Genomic DNA, 14,332 nt, shown 5'->3' on the forward strand with positions numbered 1-14,332 from the left:
TAAGAACTGTCTCGGAACGGGATTGGTCACCGCCAATCATCATGGTGAAATCGTCTCTCATATTATGTACTACACCGCAGGCGAGATTAAACAATGGCAAATATAATAAGTCGTTCTATTATTATTTGCGTCTGTGAAATTCGAAATCTGAAAACATAGCCTGAAACGAAATAAAACACCGAAGAGTGGCTGGTGGAAGTTTACGGAATTGAAATATACCAATAGCAACACTCTACGATTAAAGGCGTACTGCCAATAACGATTACTTTACCATAACTGAATGTGCTTGAAACTTATAAAAGCGTTCTAAATGCAGCGTGCAACAAGGCGTACGGAAATGGTGCCAAGGATGCAAATATTCGCTTTATCTTCGTAATAGCGCAGTGGTAATGGCGGTTTTCCCGCTAAGCTGGGGAGCTGTTCTGGTCTAAATACGTATTTGGCCTTAGATGCGCTTTAGTTAGTTTTATTCTTGCGGACAGGGACAAGATGGGCCTTTATAGAGTTACGAATCTGGAAACGTTTCGCAGAACCCATCGGAAACATTCTGGAAATCATTTGTGAAGATGCTGAGCCCGCTCTGGCTTGCGGCGTCGCTAGCACATACATTGAGATCTGAGCTGATGCGACCCAGTGCTGTGCTGAAGCTATCGATGATCTTCCTCACCACGCATTGGAAAATAGGGGCTGACTGTAAGAGGAACCCAATTCCCTGTGGCGCGTTAAGTGCAGGTAACTATTCCAATTATAAGTTTAAGGTAGTGACTTTCAGACCCATAAGTAGGTTTGCCATTTTTTTGACGCGCTTAGAATTGTAAGTCAAAGCAGCGTTAAAAAACCGCCTTTGATATACCCATAAAAAGTACTTCAATACTCGTCAGCTGCTTTTTTACACACGATTCACTTTTGGAATCGTGTATGAAACAGCGGATATCTGCATGGCTCGAAAAAGGCCTGATATGTACACTGGCGTCCTGCAGACTGAAACTATTTTTTTCAAGCAGAACTAGAGTCTTTGTCGTTAAGCGGATTTTTAAATTAAGTAAAGGAACAGGTAAAATATCGACAATGCATTTTCGTTTGGTTCGACTTTCAGAAAATCTTTTGCAGGACAGTTTAAAGGGATGATAAACAAACTGCGTTAACGGTCCAGGCTTTATATTGAGTCCTAGCATGGTTTTTGGTCCAGGTCGATATAGCCAGGACGTTAATAAAGTTAAGATTGCCGAAATAAAGACAGCCAGGATGATCAAAGCAGCCGTATTCGCAATGGTGCTTCTCCAAGTCTGGTCAAACAATGCAAGATATTCTAAGCTCGATTCGACAGTGTCATGCGTACGAAGCGAGTTCTATGGAACAGTCCCCGAGACAATATTGTTATCGACCATAGACGGCGTATAAGCTGGTCAGTCTAAGCTACTATTATATAATCCTGGTATTTTCTGACCTACGAGAGGTTATGGTTAGTCAGTTGAAGTTGATGGTCACGTGTTGCGCATCCAGAGATCATTAAACAACACGACTGAGCAAAAAGTTCATACTGGCACGCGTCATTTGCTACCTAAGTACACCGAAAGTAGGCTATCTGGTGAAAAATCTCTTAATCTAAACAAATGTTTAAAATCAAAATTTACAAGTATTGAGCAGAAGGCCAATCAGTATACAGACAATTGCCAACTTATCCTTCCTGTTCTTTGTTCATGTTATGTCGTTTAGAAACTGGCAGAGTAGCCAATGCTACTCGCATTGCCGAGTTTGAAAAAGTAAATAGGTTAATTAAGTAGTAGTAAAATAAAAAAATTAAGTAAAAGTAAAACAAAATTTAGCAAAATTGGCAACGGAATGACGTTTTCTTGTATAACATTTCTGTCAAATCTGTTTCAATCAAGCATCTGTAGAGGGTGTATTAAGACGTACTTGTGGATACATCTATGAGCTTATTTTGAGCACTGTTGCGGATTCGATCCTTTGCATTATATTAAGTGACAATTTTTTATTTATACAAATCATATGAAACAAATATAAGGCAATGAAAAAGATCTATTTTGCAACGTTGGAGTAATTGTAAGGGTTTTTACAAGCCGATAAGAGGATAGAATTTCCGATCGCGAATAGGCTATCTGCCTAGACAACCTACATGAGGAACATAAAATACAGATCCAGTTATTAATGAACGTCGTCAGTGGAATCGGTGCCTTAACCATAATACAGTCCTATGCACGTACTCGAGAGTTTCTTCATATCCTATCTCTCTGGAATCGAAGGTGCTAGACAGTATGGATTAATATCCATATGCTTGCTCTGCTACGAGACTCCCGTTTCGCAATTGATTATAGTTAATGTTTGCAAGTGTGTATATCCTGAGGATACTCCCCTCAAGATCATACAATCTGCAAGTTTCAGTTTTGCCAGTCAGTCAGTGTTGTTGCTGTTAAACCTTGGGTAAATTTGGACGAGGCGAAGCGGGTCCTGGATGTACTGCGTACCCGACACTCAACAGATATTAGTTAGAGGTAGAGTACCGCATTGCACAAGCAAACAAACGGTGGAAGGAGTGGGGTTCCACCAAAACGGTCGAGGGGTTGTTGATGGAAGCGGCGATGTGCTTCCGTGGCTACATCCTATCTCTCCGAACATGATGGACTGGTTGGGTTAGAACACTGGCGGTGTTGCATACATCCATCTTGATGTTGCGTGCTATCGTCGGACGGGTAAAAACGTTTGATTTATGAAGACATGCAACATGGGGGGCAATAGAAATCGAAAAGCGTCTAAGACGCAGCGTGAAAAGTAGCGGCAACGGAAGGAGAAGACAGGTATCACTGAGGTAAGTCTGCCTCATCACTTCAGGTGTTCACTGGTGAGACAATGTAGAGCTCATTAAGACGCACAAGAATGAACGCGTCCTGCAAAGGCAGTCCCACATTTGTTTCGTTCAATACTGTTCAATGTCCTTAAATCGTATCATGGTGCTTCACTGTGTTCATGTGATGAGCAGCGAGATAGTGAACGTATGACAAGAACAATGAACAAGCTCTAAATGGGTTTATCTATGTAAAGTAAACGAGGCGTTTTAAAAGTTTTTAGCTATAAGCTTTATTCGTCGCTGATACTAAATATACAAATACTGCTAATAAAGAAGTAATTTTTTTTAGCGTGTTACTTCGAATCATTTAAGTTGTCATTATTTTAGTACTGCATGTATTTGAACTCTGAAGTTTGTTTTCCATTTTTAGTGAGCTTAAAATCTATCAGTAACTATAAGCAAAGCTTGCAGAAGAGATTTTAGTTCTATCATTTAAAATCATTATTGAGCATTCAGTCTGGGACGTTCTAGTTATGTCTCCGCTGCACTACTTACGCCGCTTTCGAATTCAACGGCAGATGCCCCCGCCAACATTAAAATATCGTAATAGAACCGTGTGACATACATATTAAGACTGATAACACAGCAGCTGTAAAAAGTCTAGGTCCGAAATCCGGCTGTGGGCACACGTGACCCAATTGACATCCACATTTTCATCTTAGAAGATGAAAACGTCTACGCTGAACAGTTATGGGAGCTAGAACGAACTAATCAAATTTGCCTCTTGACAACTACTACTAGTTAGACATTTCTGCGTATACACGACTTTCAGTATTTCCCAAAAAACACTCGGTAGCAAATAGGGGCAGATAGTAACAATATCACAGTGACTTGGCTACGTAAGTAACAAGCCAAAGGCGGATTAATCAGGATCATCTATATCCCGGCCGTCTTTTGGCAACTATTTCCTGGGCGTCTCTTAAATGTGCTAATAGTATATGGTACTAAACGCTAACCGAATTGCTAATGGCAATAATAACATGAACTGACTGGTCCAGTCTCCACTTTTAATAGAGGCGAATGAATATTGAAAGAAAATATGCGGTAAGGCGCAGGTAAGGTTGCGGATGTAGCAAAGATTCGTTCACTAGAGCTGGTAATAGGGCTAACCCGTTGACGCAAAAATGGATAAGGGCAAAGGGACGCTTAGTCCCTAAACTCTTATAACTATGGTCGCCATTCGCAGTAGCCGTCGGCTCTGTTTTAGCTATCATGCGTCAATAGAAGATACAGAATTTTTACAAACGGTGTGGAAATCTGTTCTTGGCTTCGTTCCTGCGTAGAAAAAAAGAGGTGATCATGCGATTTGTTCGCTCATGTGAGTGTCTTATTGGTACTAGTTATACTCAATTCAAAAAGATCGGATGGACGTTGTAGGTTAACTAAGACTACAACGAAAGATGAGGCTCGTCGGCAAATGAGACAGACTTCACTAGACAGAGGTTCCCCTAAAAGAATGTATTCTGAGCCAAGAAACGAGATCAGCCGGATAAGGGGCTTGTATCTCAATACCGTCAGTCAGTTAAGTCGACAATTCAGCAGCTTCTTAAGAGGATAAAAAGGTAGGGAAGACGTATTGCTTTGGTGGGTACTAGATAAACAGCAAACATCTGCAAAGAACGATGCCGCTGCTCGAGGTTGATTGGCGCAGAACTGAAAATAGGCGATGGTGGGTGCCTGCCCATCCCGTATGGGCACCAAAGGACAGGTTAAAGAAACATTAGGGGTGATCAGTGTGTAGATGCACACCGATAGAAAACTACTCCTCTTATAGTATAGTCACGTGACAGTTAATTGATTGGTTATTAAGAATACTTAAATCTGGGCCTCTAAAGAGAAGAGCCACTTGGCATATTGCTATTTGTTTGAGGACAAATAATCCGAAGGTAATCGTAATTGGTCGCCTACATATTGATAAAGATATCGCATGCGACGTTTAGCTTTGTTGGCTATCTAGTGTTTTCTTTGGATTGAGATATAGGTTTATTTACCACACTTTAAAGAAGTATAATAGCTATTGTTATAATGAACGAAATTTTTGGGTCTTTGAGTATGTTTTCCACAAACAACGTTACGGGGAATTATACATGTAAATCTCGTAGGTATTATTTGCAAATACCGTATAGCACCGACCACTTGAAACGTTCCTTTCCGATATTATCCGATAGCGGTATTTCCGATATTTCAGATATCGGTAATACCGCTTTCTGCTCAATGACTTTTAATTACACTATATATTTCATATTTTAAAGGCGACCTGTACCTTTAACTGCGTGTATATAAGTTGGTTGAGTCAAGTAAACTTAGCAGTACGCTTTCATACAGGTCGATGCACAGCTATGAGGATTACAATGATGGTATCTGCTCGAAAGGGGTTTAGACAACTATGTAAAGACCGTTAATTGCAAAGTAAGGATTAACTGCATTCGCGACCGAGGCTGTGTAATGCACAGTAGAGTTGGTGTGCGTCTGTATCCCACTACAAACGTTCGGATCACAGCGGAGCGATACTGTAGCTGCGTATCCTTACGCTTAGTTTGTGTGTCAGTAACGCGACGTAACCAGGCAAAATCTCTACCTGAACTAAGGACGCAACTGATAGCCCAGCTGGATGATGCGCCAGTTTGGGGCACACGATAGAAAAAAGGTCGACGAAGTTACCTATTTTTTTTTCCAGCAGATGCAAAAACAAATGGAAGAAGGATAAATAAAAATGCGTTCTCAAGCTCATACATAGTCAATGATTTCATCCATTCTTCGAAGTGTCGTGTCCGTATCCGAGGTAGCGTCTTCGATTTGAGAGCGTGCTAGTTGCCTAACTCATCGATGACCACTCTAATAAATTGATTTACTCCAATATATAAGATTCAGCCTGCACAGATGGCGGATTGCCAATGTGTACACTGGAAAACAATGTACATTACGCCACGTGCGCCCGTTCCAGAGTGACATGTAAAAGAAGAAGAAATGCTATTTATACGGTACAATTGGTTACTGTATTGTTTCTGACGAACTACAAGTTACTTGTGATTTGTTATTGTATCCTGCAAAATGATCAGATTTATGTCGTCAGGCCTCGCCGCATTGTTCGCTCAGAGAAGTTAGTGTACACTGCCTCCGCATTAAAGAGGTTCCACTTAAAATCGCAATGTAAATATTTAGTGGTAACTTACCAAATTCTGGTTTTACGTTCGTGTTTTAGTTGACGCGATGCAGTCGTTATACCGAATATCTAGTGCGAAGTTATATATTAATATTCGAGTTCAGTGTGGAATCGAGACGCTAACGATAACCAACTCGACGAGGACTCGGTACTTGAGTAAAACCATTCGGTTACTAATATTTGTCGAAGGCGATTGGCCACCCACACCATCCTAAGGCACAGCGTCTTACCTGCTTTTGTTCGCCCAGTGAATCAGGCGTTGACATCTTCTATGAATGAAGCGCGCGTACGCCATTGAAGGTATTCGCTATTGAGCCATTTGAGCGGCAGCAAGCACACGTTAACGTACGGGCAACGAATCTCTGTTTTCAACTGTGAGACTATGAGATAACTAACTAGACTGTGTGAGGCTAGACGGGGGCATTGAGTGACGACTAATTGGGAGAAGAATTTATGTCTATTATCTATTATGTGCGCGCAACTAAACGAACGTCAGGAGGAAGCAGACCTCGAGCATTTGTATATATTTGGTTATATATTCTGTGTTAATAGGATTTCTAACCGCGCGACAAATATCAAACAACAACAACAGCGAAAGCATAGGCAAGTATGACTCAAATATCAACTATTTTATTAATAGAATTAACTAAAGCTGAAAAAACAACGCAGCCAAATCTGCTCTTTGTCCAAACCGATCCAAACTATAACTTGTAATCGTTTCACTAAGTATGGATCAACGTTTCTTCAAGAAAATTCGTGATAAACATTATTTTACCAAGTAAAAAAATCAGCCAATTTCCGCATCTCCATAGCTTCATATTACATTCACAAGCACCTGGTCCTCGAAAAGGCCGTCCTGCCCTGCCTGATGTAGATGTTGCTTTGCGACACGACCAATACACACTCAGATACAACGAACTTAACAACCATTCGGTTACTTTACTATATATATAGCTATATTCACCAGGGGCTGAGCGCTTCAAGAGTCTTTAACTTGTGATAGACCAGGCCGATGGTCGGATGGCTTTTATGTCTTAATCGCATTCAAAACGGCCGCTATTTATATACTTATACTCTTGACTGCTATACTATGGTAATGAAGACGCACTATTACGGAGACAGATCTAATTTATTCAGACAACACCTCATCCTAGTAACGAAAATGCCTATAGAAATGAATCTGTACGACAATAATTACAAGATTGTCAAGAAATAATTACATAATTATTTTCATACTTGCAAATGCACGGTGCTATGATAGAGTGTATACTTAGTCTTTCGAATCAGTGCTCTATTCTTTAAAATGTCTGGTTTAAATGTCAGCTTTAGAAACTCTATATGCTCATCAGATCCGCATGAGTAGCTTCTAACAACGATTGTTTAATCAAATTGTGCACGTTTCTAGCTAAACATTCGTAAATAATATTTATAACGCGTACATACATCGACACAGAAGAGCCTGCATGCAGGCGCACAGAACTTTGTAGAGTTCGACGGCAGTCGGTCGGCAGGCCACATAGCTGTGCTAGGCACATCCCACTTTCAAGCGTCTTCTTCGTTCTGTGAACGCCATTGAACCCTGTCGACGCTGCTGCCAGGTTTGCACTCAACGCTAACACAGGCCCTACCTAGTTTCGCCAAAAATAAAGCTCTTTCTTCCGAGAACGTCGTCATGTTAGGCCTTTTCTCCAAGTTCCTATCACTAATCAGAGACAAGTTTGCTTTGGGCTACGGCTATGGCTTTTTTTAATAGGCAACCGATTCGCGTAAAGAAAAAATGCTTTTATTAATTCTTCGGCGAATCGTCACCGCACGTGAGCAAAGCGAAATAGGGAACGGGAAGGCGGACAAACATGGAAACTATGCTCGCTTGAAATTTACGGCAGATTTAAAGTCTCCGGTTCATGCAGCGGTCGCCGCCCTTGCTATCGACGCGGCTGCGCTGGTGTTTGCCCACAAGGGGGGTTATGCTCGGCAAGGGGAGGACGGTTGTTGGTGCAAATTATCAAGGATGAAGAACGACAAGAAAAACTTAACAAATCGTTAATTTCCTGTCAAACCTTCGTATTGGCTTTTGCTGACTTTCCGCTTATTCCCCTCTTATTATGTCGATTTTAATCACTAGATAAGTGGATGCTTTAGGTAGCTGTCGAGTCGGCTTGGTGAGCAGTTAATAAACGACAAGAAGGGTACACAAGGTACGACGAGAAGGCCAACTGATTCGATCCCGAGCCTCCATCAACAAGTCACGTTCTTTCAAATCGATAGATACAAAATTCTAGTTATAAGTTTATTACTTTTTTTTTTTTACCTAACTGCTTACATTTTTTATAGCATAGCCTTATACGCTAACTGGTTTAGGATGAAATTATTCTGTATCTACATAAATCATTGTGTTTTTCAAATTCTAAACGTAAACAGATGTCTAACACTTTTAGCGATTGTTTGCACAGTCTGAATAATACGTTTAACTTTTAGTTTGTCGTAATAACAGAAAAAAGCAGAATACATAGTCTAGGTGCTGTCGCAATGCAATATAGGTTAGTTTTGGCAAAAAGTATTAAAATAAAGGTTTAGCCAAGGTTATCACTAGGCACTGGTACTGCCATACGTGTTGGGCAGAATCGTTATGCAGGATTTGTCAATTTCAGATTGAATAAAAATGGTTCATGAGAGAAATTTGTCCCGTATAGATGTGTAAAGTTTGAGACGCGTAGTCTAAGACTATTTTTTTCCAGACGGCTGCACAGCTTTCGCACCTTCATGACTGAGTCTTCTTTGTCCGAAGACACAGAACAGATCCGCGAAGTTATGCAGTCAACTATACCCGAAGGCCTATTATACACAGAGAATGGTATTATGGTCAGCTCGAGAAGTTTCTTTTACCCTATGATTGGCTTTTTTGTTATTAGCTGTATTAAACGTTACAAACCTTTTGCAGTTTTCTTTTTGACGCCCTACTTTCAACTACTTCAGCAACTGTTCGGCTTCGTCGAACCCTTAATCCAAAATGAATGGTATTGCACATGCGATTTTCTAAGGACCTACTTAACTTGCACGTCCAAGAAGGGTACCACTCAATTTTGTGGGGTTACCTGAGGTGTGGGGAAGGGGGGGTACCTTGCTATCGAAAAAAGACAAGAAAAAATGGCGATCTTAATTGAAATGCTGTATGGCTGCAACGTGATGGGAATTTTCCCACATGAATCAATGGTTCGGTTTAAATTGGGCTGCGTTTTATATTGTTTGTGGGACTATCGTGCGTGATATGTAGCGCAATAACGTAGTGTCTGGCCGCTGGTCCGACTTCCATAAGGTATGTTGGGGACACCGAAGCTTTTGCAAGTAATAAATTACCTAGGACTTCAGTGTCCAGATATCGATATACAGTTAAATGAACTTCATTCGTGTGTCGTCAACACTTGTATAGGATCCTTGAGATGATACTGCTTTTCGGTAAAGTTTATTCTTTACTACTAAGTATAGTTTTGCGACGTATATTTTCTGAAATATCTCTTTAGTTATTCTCAGTATAGCGATATTTTGAAAAATTATTTGTCTTTTATCAAAAGTAAAAATTAGAAATTGGGAACGTTAGTCTTGTTTTACCGCTAAAACTTTTGCATTTTCAAAATAAATGCAGAGTATTCCTTAAGTACTATGAAGAGTAGAAGATGACACTGAGAAAATTTTCGAAATATGGCCTAAGCAAACGATTTTTTTTTTTGTATAATTTATACTACTGTTTAAAATAATGTATAGTACAAACGAGGATGACTGTTGATTACAGTTACAAGTCGCCAATTGTATCGGGTGCGCTAAACAACTTATAATTAATTAACGAGCTGAAAATAACTTACCAATATGTCGTAAATGTCGTGAAGGACAGAGAAGGCTGTCTCATACCTTAATGACAAGCTTTATTAAAATTGGTAAGTTGACAATAGTTACACTTACAGTGGGCACGACAAAGCTGCAGAGCAAGCAGTATTATGGCTACAGGTCGGGAGCCTTTTCTCGAGCCTTCGAGTCACTTGTGTCCTGCCCAGTTCGTCTGCAACTTGTAATGGGGAAGGAAACGTTAATTTAATCATGGACCAATCCGTCTCTACCTTTGTTCTAAGCAGTATGCGACCTTATTGCCTTCTTTTCAGTTCTCTCGTACTTGGCTTGAAACATAAACAAGGACACGAACAACCTAACGACAGCCAAGAGCCTCGGCAAGTTCCGCCCGAATAAGTTCCGCCTCATCGTCAACTCAGTGGCTCACCAGGCCAATGGTGATTCGGGTCGTGGCAGAACGGAATAGCCAAAGCAGGACAAGCAGTTCAACTGCTGTCATGTCTGTTCACTGCAATTGCTCTATGTGTAATATTTAATTATTGATCAAGGGAACCGTGCGTCGAAGTAATGTACAATAAACGAATTTACTTCAAAAGATACAGGATATTTCGGGCATACGACTACTTTATTGGTAACGCAGTGCAACCGTCTTGGATCGAACTACACAAACTTACTTGGTCGCCGACCCTAGAACAAGCCAAACAAACTACTCGTTCTTCATTTTGTTGCAACTTACGTTCCATATAAGATTGATGACTACTGGCCAAATCTAAACGGCAGTGAGTATCGCTGAATGGCGATTTAATATAACTCGAACACCATAGACATATTGGTATCACATCGCAACTTACTTGTTATATGCTCGATTTTTCTGTTCCTCTTTTCGCTTCTGTGACCTGCATGTAGCTATTTGATTTAGCAAATAAATATTCACGCTTATTTTTTTTTGTACAACAATAACGTTCCTGTATTCTACCTGACATTCTCTAGACGTAACTGTCAACTTATCAACCTACTGTAGCAGATCCATTGTAGCTGAGCACGCCTCATCTCTAAACCTGACCAGACTCGAACGATTCTTTTTATTTGCCTAATAAACTAGGTTTAAATTTCTAAATAAATTCAACTATTGAACGTTTACATAAACTGCAGATTTATTACTCTAGTTTATTGCTGCTTGCGTTACAATGCCGTTTCGTACAATACATTACACAGGTGTATTAACCCATTGAACCATGATTTTCTCTAATAGAGACCTGCTTTCAAAACAAATCATGAACCTAGATCTCACACTATAAGGTGCTGCCCTCATTGGGCGTCCTTTAATAAAAATTGTAGTAGAGTTCCACTCTGTGTGTATACACTCTTATCAAAGGGCGTTCAGAAAAGGTTCTTCTGAACTTCAACAGCCTTTTTAGTTCCTGTCAACTATGTTTATTTAACGTATATTAGCTTGCAGGTGGTCAAGTACGTTACCGACATGAACTTTTACATCTTCTACGTGCCGAATTTTATAGATGTTAACATGTCGGTGGGCTTCCTAACTGCTCTTTTGGTTTGACGAGACTGCGAAGGTACACCAATATGCAGAATAGCATAAAAACAATCTGCTACTGGGATTGACGTTTTGCGAAGGTTCACCAGCAGAGCGGTGAGCAAGACAAGGATATGGAGAATTAGCAGTACTCTTTTAATGGAAAACCTCTACTCTGAGGCAAAATTATCCGCCTGATACGCGGATGTGCATTAGAGTAGCTTGTACACATAATGAAAGAAAACCGATATGGCTGCCTATGACGAAAAAAAAAATGCACCGTTATATTACGCAAATGCGATTTACATTAACATGTCGTTCGCTTAGAGATACGCAATTTCACAGCTATAGAATATGGCTAGTATTCAGTTCAAACAGTATTAGATCTAATTATACAGGGGGTCGGTAAAGTAGCGTACATTGTCCTTTGAAATTAAGGATAGCTAATATTTAGAAACACATTGTCGTCCTGGTTCGAACCCGGTCATAGACAGACACATTTCGCCTCGTCTGTGAAAAACCGGCCGTCTGATAAAGTGCCTAAACTCGAAACACACAAGATCACAAATGTTACGTACCAGTTTTCCAAAAACTGTTTGTTTTAAAACGATTTTTTCCAACGAAGTGTTGTTGTGAAACTCTTTAGCTCAATAAAAATGCAACAAAGAATGAATCCAATGTCGTGCCCAAGTGAATCATGTCCTTTCATGAGCGACCTTTTCGTATCGAACAGAATTCGGAAGAAAAAATTTCCCGGTTACCCTAGATTTATCCCGTGCTTGATGTATCCCACTGGCTGGAAGGCAAGAGGGACACGCAAAACCTGGTCGTCTAGTGGGAAAGAATACCAATATGTATGAGAAGAGCTCAATATACAAGTGTACGGCAATCATCAATACATACATTCATATAGAAGTAAGCGACGTTTTTAGCTTTTGATGATGCGCACGTAATAGAATTTTAATGTTACTTAATGTGCACTAATTAAATAAGTAAGCTTAAAATGAGTCCAATGTAATGTCCTAAATTAAATCTAACCGCACGGTAACTAATACTATCCACCTTCTATGGATAGTATCAACTTAAGTAAAAGGGGAGTTAAAGGACATTCAATACTTTAACCTCTGAAGCAGTTTCAAAGTTAGAGATTCACAGTTTTTCTTTCAGTACATTACAATTCTATTCTACAACACAAAAAAAATATATATATTCTGGATTGGCCTATAATGGCTTTGCTGACCCAGTCGTCATCGATGCATAAAATATATAAATTAAAAAAAAAAACGCCAAGAAATGTTTTTTTTAAGAAACGACCTGTTCGCTGCGCGTAAAAGCGAGCCTCTAGAGGGGGAGCATGGTTTTTTTTTGGGGGGGGGGGGGGGGGGGGCATAAGCAGTCTCCCTCGGTAACTGAAAAAGCAAAAGGCTCACTTCAGTGCGGACCTCCTGTAGGTAACGAAACTATGCATCTGCCTATATGAAAACCCTAGAGCATTCGGAAGTAATGGATCGTAAAATTCTGTGACTTACGTACGTGCGGTTCCTATATATTGAGTTTTAGAAACGATTCCGCCATAAAATGTAAACCATGAGCTCCGTTGCCAGTCACAGTTTGTACCGCAGAGGGACGATGCCAGACCGTTGATTTATATATACCTGTATATATGAATGTTTATTTTGACTAGATTCGACGTTCTACTATTACCGGGTCCATTGCATGAGATTACTACTCGACCCAGGTCTGCTAACCATTTACATGTATACATCATCTGCACTCGACACGTTTAAATTATATCTATCCATCGAAGCGTACGCTAAACGTCTTGGTGCTAAAAATACGCTATGGTCCTATCGCAACGAAGGGAATAATTCGATTGAATTTGGTCAGTTAGACTCAGCGTTTGATTCCACTCTTAATGGCGAATATCATCTCCATAATTCCAAGGAGATTGGGGAGACGGCCAGGTAAATTTGGTCCACTGTTACCCATATCGGCACTATGACACTCGTTTACTGTGGAGTGAATCGGAGACGCGACCGCTTATTATCTGATATCTTGTTAAAATCTAGAACGGTGCTGGAACAGATAGACTACGTTCTCCAATGCCTCGTTTGCAAGTTTAGCTAGTACGAGCCAATAGCGTTGGCGTATCATAACCTGTCTATTATGAAACATTTTAGCGGGTTACTTAAACTAGCTTAATGATACAATAACCATAGGACGTTTATAAATGAACAAAGCTAATGGCTATTTGGGCCTATGTGCAGCTTTTCCGTCCGCTGGCAGAAGTTTTCCTGCCATCGGTGTACGCCATTACCACGCTCGTACCGAATGGGCGGGAAGTAAGTAGACTATTCTTGTGATAGTTCAAAATTAGATATTCAATCGGGTTAAGACAGACCACTTCCTATAGCGTATAATCAAAATTGAAATTTAGAACCTGTTGAGTATAAGTGTGTTTATCGGGAACAAAGCAATTAGTATGTAAATAAAGAAAAAAAATTCTAGACATTTAAGATGTGGGAAAATTATACCGTACACTATTTAACTTGATCGTTTGTTTTCATGTACCGAACTCGTGGGTCACCGCATGGCCGATTGGGGCATTCGACAAAGTTAACCGTTAGTGATCAATTCCTGATATCATGGCACTTTACGGTTGTACCTTTCATTGAACCCAATCTTAGCATAAAATATTGTCTATTTATTCGTTAGTAGGAGATCTATGCAATATGTAAATCTTCAAATTGATCGACTGTTCTAGCATAATCTCATTATATCACGTTAAAATCTCAGTTTGGCTCTCTCTCTCTAAAATACTTGGTAAAGATAAATAAAAAACAATACTTAATCTATGTTTTAGTACTAAAAAAACCGCTGTACCACACGACGAAGTATTCTCCTAATAAAACTTCAAGACAATGTA

The 14,332-nt window shown here is 40.0% G+C and overlaps 1 long non-coding RNA gene across 1 annotated transcript; it reads left to right on the forward strand.

Annotated features, from left to right (window-relative positions):
- Positions 1 to 555: 555 nt before the first annotated feature.
- LOC111265645 (uncharacterized) lies at positions 556 to 11,018 on the forward strand. The gene is made up of 2 exons (XR_002683548.1): positions 556 to 732; positions 10,184 to 11,018. It is a non-coding gene; the product is annotated as an uncharacterized LOC111265645 (long non-coding RNA).
- The last annotated feature ends 3,314 nt before the right edge of the window (positions 11,019 to 14,332 follow it).

The sequence above is a fragment of the Varroa jacobsoni genome, unplaced genomic scaffold (assembly GCF_002532875.2).
Source record: "Varroa jacobsoni isolate VJ856 unplaced genomic scaffold, vjacob_1.0 scaffold_995, whole genome shotgun sequence".
NCBI classification, from domain to species: domain Eukaryota; kingdom Metazoa; phylum Arthropoda; class Arachnida; order Mesostigmata; family Varroidae; genus Varroa; species Varroa jacobsoni.